We start from the raw sequence: 7,647 nt of genomic DNA on the forward strand, positions 1-7,647 counted from the left end.
CTCATCTGACTCAATTTTTCCATCACATTTCCCTTAATACAATTTTGTCCATAAATACGCTATATTCCAAATATAGCTTTTCATTTATAGAGGCAGAAAACCTTATAACTTGTGTTATTACTTAAAGCCCTGGGTTCTTCTTTGAAATGTAATCATTAAGAAATTATCAGCCAATATTGAGGTATGGAACTAAGTCATCTATGGTTGCAGAAGGAAAAGGGATTTCTTTTTGCTACAACATTCACTGTTCTCAGTACCTCCTTCACCAGAAAATACCTAGTACTGTCGTAACTGCCCAGCCAGGCACTGCCGTGTGCCAATTTAGCCTGTAGTGCACCCAGGAACTTTCACCTTAAATCTTTGTTTTACACAAAAGAAAGCCAAGTTTTTAAAAATCCCAACCAGATCTTCCAGACAGTTCACAATTTGGGAAGAATCGTGCATTACTACCCAAACAGCAATAACAATTCATATTTATGGTATGAGGAGGTCAGAAATCTAACATTGCCTTCTTCCTCTCTGAGGAGCATTTTAAAGATAAATTCATGTTTGTGGCTTTTAACAGAAAGCAAACAGCCTATCAAAACCACGACGAAGAATGGCCGCTGAATAGATAATTTAGACATTTAAAAAGTACGGGTTTTTTCCAGAAATAGAATTTAGACATTGAGCAATACAGCACACAGCAAGTGAGACGTGATTTAATAGAATTTGACCATTATTAACCACAACTTGAGTCAAAAGAAAGCATAGCATGTTATTACATGGCACAAGTACGGGACGGTGGAATCCCACTCCCGCTGCTCGCAGGAAGTGCGAGGACCAGCTGGAAAGGCTGATAACGATGCAGGGTTCTGCAATAAAATATTCATTCACAAAGCACAGCAAACCAGATTGTTTCCCCGCACGGAGGCAGCAGCACAGCCACCCTCGAAGGGCTGACCGGGCTGTGGTCCAGGGACCAGTTTTTGGAGGCGCATCTGTAATTCAGGGAGTTTTCCTACACACTGGGCAGGGACGCTAGGAAGGATCGTGTTTCTTCATACAGGTCAGCAGTGTTAAAGTAGAGCAAGCATAAAAAGTAAGGAAATATTAGTAGAACTTTTTTCACAGGAATAATTTACTTCCTATTAACCAGACTAAAAATAAATAAATCTGGAGCACAAACTCCGTAAAGTACTTTGCTGAGTGGCAGCTCAAAAAAAAAAAGCTGGAAACAGGGTGGGAAGAAAGGATCACCTTCCTCCTAATGAGACAGCAGTGCCCATCTTCTTGGACCGCAGAGCAGCCAGACAACAAAGGGGTCCATTATCTGCTGAGGATTTTACTCTAACTGTTTAACAATCATTACTGTGTTCCAAGATTATGCCGCTATCCAAGGAATCCTATCTGAGCAATACGGCTAAGGCATAACTGACATACCTGCTGCAATTCACTTTGCATTGCCAATGTTTAAGAAGACACGGTGGAAATCTGAAGTGGCATTAGGAAAGAGCCACAAAATTCCCTCCCTCTTCCCTGCTCAATGTTAACAGTGAGGCTACAGTCTGATTTTATAACCTTTTTCCTCAGCCACACGGCCCCTTGCAGGTAACAAATGACCACAAGGAGAATGTTGGAAAATCACCAAAATTCAACCTGATGAGCACAGTCTACCGGGGTTCCCCTGTTCCCCGCTTGCACACATCCTGTTGTGCTCTAGCAGCTCTCTGTTGAAAGCTCACTACGACCTAACACGATCTAACACGTCCTGGCTCTCCAGCATCGTGGCTGGGTCAAAAAAAGTGTCAGCCACACTGTGAGCGTCTGCTGGCTCCAGCTTTCCCAAGAGAAGTACCCGAGGCACAGGAGGTTCGGTAACCCAGTCTGTAACGTACCCAATGTCAGAGCTTTCAGGAAGAAATTACTCCCGACAGCATTTCCAGGTCGCTTTGCTGGTCCTGAGGGGTTAAATTACACCTACGATCGCAGGCATGACAAGTGTGCTGGACCTCTTCCTTGGCTTGGCAAAAAGTGATGTTTTAGGAGAGTTTTGGGGGTTTTTTTGACTCACAGAAGTTGCTGGCAGTCAGTAGATTACTAAGTCAACAAGTCTATGTGTGAAAATTCATCGCAAACTCTCCATCAGCGATTAGATTTCACTATTTATGAGGCCCTTCCTCTCGAATCTTGCCCTTGTCAGCTACAAAACCATATAGAATAAAGCCAGAAAAGCCCTTTTAATTAGATAAAGTTTCACCTATGCAACACAACTCCCAATCCAATTACCTTTTAAACCACAGAAAATCCTTTAGAAAAAACTGTGTCTACAATTAAAACTCTTCAGAACATACTAAAATCTTTGCCGAATTCTTAAAATTGTTCTAAATTTGCCTAGCCTCTGATCACATCCTTGCTACGCCTTTGTCCCCACAAACGCACTCATAAATCGTTATCGAGTTTTCTTTTCACCTTCCCTTTGTTCAGAGACGGACGGGACCGCTGGAAGTCCTCACTGTCAGCACATCTTCCGACCCTTTCAGGGCTCCTCTCTAACTCGTTCGAAGCAAGCTGCCGTGCTCTCAGTCTGTGAGGCCAATTTTTCAATTATTTACTGATATTTGCATCACTTGCAAGTCATCTGTCATGACTGGGATGCTTGCTTCAAACTAACAGGCAAAAATAATCACTAATGAACGGGTAAGAACGGGTACCGATGGAACCCAGCTAGAAAACGGATATTTCATGACAATTCCTCATTTATAACCAGGCATTCGGACCTGTGAGTTGCTTTTAAAAACCAAAAAAACCTTAACATCATTACATCAATTAAGAAAACATTTACGTTTTTTTAAATGAAAATGTTGTCTATTAGCAGTAATTCAATAGTCCGCTACATCAGTGATAAAACTCACAATTTTAGTGTTAAAAGTACTAAAGGTAGTCATGTCGATAAGGGTATAGCCAGTCATTAAGATTTTTTAAATAACTTTTCACAATTTAAACTGATCTGAAACTTGATAAAGCCAGCTTTAAAAGCCATTGCAAGGATGAGAGAAGCTGGGTGATGAACCCAAGTAGCCACAACAAACAGCAGCTAAACGCGTTTCCAACACAGTAGAAAAAAGGGAAAGAGTCTTGTAAAACAAGTTCTATGCGATCTGAAACACAAACCTTCAAATGTATGTGTCAAAGCGTACTAAAATACCTTCCTTGTTCTGTTTTGCCCCACTTACATTCAGAAACGTCAGTCAAGTTACTGTTTCTTGAGAAATACACTGCAAAGGGATTGTTTTCTTACGAGGAGTCACAGAAATACTCCCAGGGCAAACACCCACACTTGGCACAAGCGACGCAGAGCACGCAGCCACGCTGCCCGCTCTCAGCACACCATCAACCCCAGCTCACCTGAGCTGCTGCTCCGAGCCCCTCAGCCCCTTACCTCGCCTCCTCCTCCGCCGCAGGCATGGTCAGAAGCCCCTGGCCATAAAGGATCCCTGGCCGTGCTGTTCACACGGGAAATCCCTGCAGTCAAACTACTCTACCTCGGCTTTAATCGTCAGGACCCGTCTCCTCGTTAGGAGGTTTTGCCGCTGACCAGAAAGAGGAGGAGGACGGACACTGAGCAGCCTGCGCATTCGTCAGACACAGAAAATATGTAACGGTTCACCCCACCCACCGCCAAAGCCCTCCGGATCTGCTTCAGTCACCAGCGCGACGCAAGAGGGAAAACAAACATCATCCCCTCCTGCCTTTTTAGAACTGCAGAAATGCTGGAGTTAATTTTAGGATTGCTGGAAATACAGGACTTTCAGCTGTTTGCAGTCGTATGGGGAGAATAAGGAATGGCACAATAAGGCTCAAATTACCAGTGTGTTTGTATATTCGTTTTCTTTTAAAAATTCTTACATATCCGCTTCGTAGAACAGAGCTTACTTGTCCCCCCAGGAAAGCACAAGCATAACTTTAGAATATGCTCAGAAAGAATCAAAAATACAGAGAACAGCACCTTTCATTTTCCTAATCACAAGTCTCACCAGAAAACATCAGCTTTACCCTTTTAAATGCCCTGAAGAAAGGCGGGTTTTGGTAAGCGGGCTGACAGCTGGTTTGCTGAACATCACTGTGAAACAGATTTCTGACAGAAAGGGACAGATTTTTTTTTTTTCTACCAATTATCCTTGACTTACAGTGGGCAGAAGACATGGAAATAACAACAGGAATAATCAATTGTCTGTCAAATGCAAGGTTTTTGTTCTTCCTCTTATTTCTAAACACTAACTAAACACCCAATGAAACAGCTCAACCCTGTGTTACCAACTGTTGCTCGAGAATCCATACTGTACATCCATGCCCTAATTAAATCTCTATGCACTGTCTCCTATTTGTAATCAATTTGACGGTGGAACAAAATTAGCACTTCCCTGGGAAGCAAAGTTGCAATGACCAGAAAGAACTAATTCCTACCAGTAGAAAAGAGAACTGGCTAAAAAAAAAAAAAAAAGCACTAAAAATAACCGTACAAATGCCATTCTTGTGAAACTTTACAACGGGTGAAAGTTAGGCCCAACAGAGGCCAAAACTTTCATTATCCAATACAGGCAGCACATTTTTTTCTCCACATGCTCTGCATTCAGATCGAGCACAGAGAAATATCAAACCATACGGCTGTAGCCCCAGTTAGCTTGAGACAGGGTTAACTCAGGCTACCAGCAGCATTATAAACGTTAGTCTGGCCAAGGAGAGCAAGGAGCTGCTGATTTCTTAGCTTGCGTTGGTGCTACAACAGCGTCTGCTGCCGTGGACCGAATGCTCGGGATCTGCCGAGCGCAGTCCTGCCAGGCTGAGGAGCTGGGATGGCCGAGCCACTTTTGCGAGATGAGTTCACTAGCGAGGTGACAGACACTTGGTGTCTCTTAAAGTAAAAAAAACACAACAAACCTGTTACTTGGAACTAAGACCAGCATCACAGGAAAAAGCAAAATTTACCACTGAAGGTGGTAAAGACACCTCGAAGGCTGTGTACTACCAGCACCCTTCTCTCTAACGCCAGAAAGCTGCGACAAGGGTTTGCGTTTCTTCACTTGGGAAAAACACAGCACCAACGCCCGTCCCTGAAAGCGGGACCTGAGGCGCGTCCCGGCCCTCCGGAGCCCAGCGGGGGGACGAAGCCGACGGCGCCAGCAGCGGGGATGTGGGGGGGCCCGCCCAGCCCACGGGAGACGCCGGGCTCCGGAGGAGCGACCGGCACCTCGCAACGGCGGCGGAGGGCGCGCAGCCCCGGCGGCGGCTCCTCTCGGCCCCTCGCTCCCCTCCTCAGAGCGCCCGGCTCGGTCCCCTCGGGCTCCCGTCTCCCCTCAGCACCCTGCGGCTCGGCCCCCTCACAGCCCGCGGCTCCACTCAGCCTCCCGCCTCCTCTCAGACCGCCCGGTTCCCCTCAGCCCCCGCGGCTCTCCTCAGCGCTCCCACATCTCCTCAGCCCCCCGCTGCCGCTCGGCCTCTCCCACCGCCCCCTTCCTCCCCTCAGCCGCTCAGTCTCTCCCGCCTCCCTTCAGCCCCGCGGCCGCCCACCGCCCTCAGAGCCGCCCCCGCCTCCCCTCAGCCCCCGCGGCCGCTCGGTCTGTCCCGCCTTCCCTGAACCCACCGCCCCCTCAGAGCCGCCCCCGCCTCCCCTCAGCCGCTCGGTCTCTCCCGCCTCCCCTGAACCCACCGCCCCCTCAGAGCCGCCCCCCGCGGCCCCTCAGCCCCCGCGGCCGCTCGGTCTGTCCCGCCTTCCCTGAGCCCACCGCCCCCTCAGAGCCGCCCTCCGCGGCCCCTCAGCCCCGCGGCCGCTCGGTCTGTCCCGCCGCCCCCCCCCCCCCAACTCACGCCGCCGCCCCGCGCGGCTCCAGCCCATGGTCGCGGCGGGGCCCCTCGGCCGCCCCCACGCGCCGCCGCGGCGGGCCCGCCGAGCCCGGGCAGGGGGCGCGGGGCGCATGCGCGAAGCCCCCTCCCCTCCTCCCCTCCCCCCTCCATGAGCCCACCCACCCACCCGGTCCCGCCGCCACGTGCCGCCCGGCGCGCGCCCCCGCTGACAGCGGCGCGTTCCCACCGCGGGGGGGGGGGGGGGAGGGGGGGGTTGGTGCACGGGAGGCCTCGCGCGTGGGAGGCGTGGGGGTGGCGCGTGGGAAGGGGCACGGGGGGGGCACGGCCGCGCGAGCTGGGTCCCCCCCGGGACAGGGACACCGGGAGCAGGGCTGGGGCTCCCCCCCCCCCGGGAGCTCACTGCTGAGGGCTCCCTGGCATCGGTGGGGACCCGCGGGGATGACCGAGGGCTCAGGCCAGCGTCACTGGGTGCTGATGAGCCCGCTGTGGGTGGGGGTATTTGCCGCCTTGGTGGGGCCTGGTGCTGAGCCCCGATGAACTCGTGCCAAGGATGGAGCCCCCAGCACCCGCTGCCCTCGCAAGCAGGTCCCCGTGCCAGCGTGCCTCAGTTTACCTTCACCACCGCCCCGGGTGGGCGCATCCCCCAGGACACTCCGCACCCGGCAAAGCTCCTTTGCTCCTGGGGGGGAAACTCCAGCCCCTTGGGAGGGGGCCGGGGGTCAGGGTCCGGCCGCGCACAGCCCTCGCTCCCAGGGAAGAGCCGCTTCCGCCGAAAATTCCCAGCCCGTGCACACGGGGCCGAGTTTTCAGCTGGGAGAGCTCGTGCGGCCGCTCGGGCCCCGGCGTGGGTCAGCGTTTTCCAGCTGCCGGGAGCCGCCTGCGTGAGAACCGGCTCCTTCCCACGCCTGCCCGCCCGGATCCAGCCGCCCCTCCTGGGGTGAAACAGCCGGGGTGATGCCCAGACCCACGGGGACCCACAGGGACCCACGGGGCAGTGCAGCCCCACGGTTCTGCTCTCCGCAGGGCAAGGGCGGCTGGCACCGCTGCCCATGGGTGTACGGCTGCCCCCACGGGACCCTCCACTCCAGCCCCAGAGAGGCCACGGCTGGGATCGGAGCCACCCCAGGACGATGACGGGTGTCCCCTTCCTGGGACAAAACCCGTCGCTGTGAGGGGAGGGAGCGGCCAAGTGCTTGGCTCCAGCGCCGGGGTCGCATCCCCTGAGCCCTGGGACGTGCCGCGCAGCACCGAGCACACTGCCGGCCCCGCGGGCGCTGATCCTGCTGCAGCCCTGGCGCGAGGAATTCGGGGCTTGTGCAGCTCCGGGAGATGCCTGGCCTGGTCCCCAGGGGACCAGTTTGGTGCTGGGCTGTACTGGGAGGCGATAAGCACCCCCGCGAGGCCGCAGGCAGGACGGCCAGTGTGGAAGGCTGATACTGCCTGCGCCAGGCAGGGCTTGAACCCCGCTTCGGCCCAGGGCAGTGGGAAAGCAGGCCGCGGGGGACGCGGGATGCGATGGGGATGGGGGAGGCGACGGGGAACCTCCCGGCACTGCCAGCAAGGAAAGGCTGAGCCTAGAGCCAGGGCTGGGGCCCCAGCACCACGCGCCCTCCCGCCGGGCGGATGGGATGGGGCAGCACACGTGGGCGATGCCGCCGTCACCAGCGGCAGCAGCAGGAAATCCTTCCCCTGCCCAGTTTCCAAGCCCCGCTGGCGAGCGGTGGCCCTGAATTATCCCCCGCAATATCCAGTTTCCGCAGAGACCCGACACACCGCGGGATGGCTGGACGCTCTTTTCCGAGG

At 53.8% G+C, this 7,647-nt stretch overlaps 1 protein-coding gene across 4 annotated transcripts in view; it reads right to left on the minus strand.

Annotated features, from left to right (window-relative positions):
- GJC1 (gap junction protein gamma 1) overlaps positions 1-5,936 on the minus strand; it is a 31,629-nt gene extending 25,693 nt beyond the window's left edge. For 2 of the 4 annotated variants that reach the window (XM_075775281.1, XM_075775277.1), the window contains exon 1: positions 3,422-3,622. The gene's annotated coding sequence lies outside the window, so the exon portion shown is untranslated. Of the gene's footprint in view, positions 1-3,421; positions 3,623-5,230; positions 5,377-5,847 lie in introns of those variants that run through there. The other 2 variants (XM_075775279.1, XM_075775280.1) reach the window with 2 other exon arrangements.
- Positions 5,937-7,647: the final 1,711 nt, after the last annotated feature.

This window comes from Balearica regulorum, chromosome 24 (genome assembly GCF_011004875.1).
Source record: "Balearica regulorum gibbericeps isolate bBalReg1 chromosome 24, bBalReg1.pri, whole genome shotgun sequence".
In the NCBI taxonomy this organism is placed as follows: Eukaryota; Metazoa; Chordata; class Aves; order Gruiformes; family Gruidae; genus Balearica; species Balearica regulorum.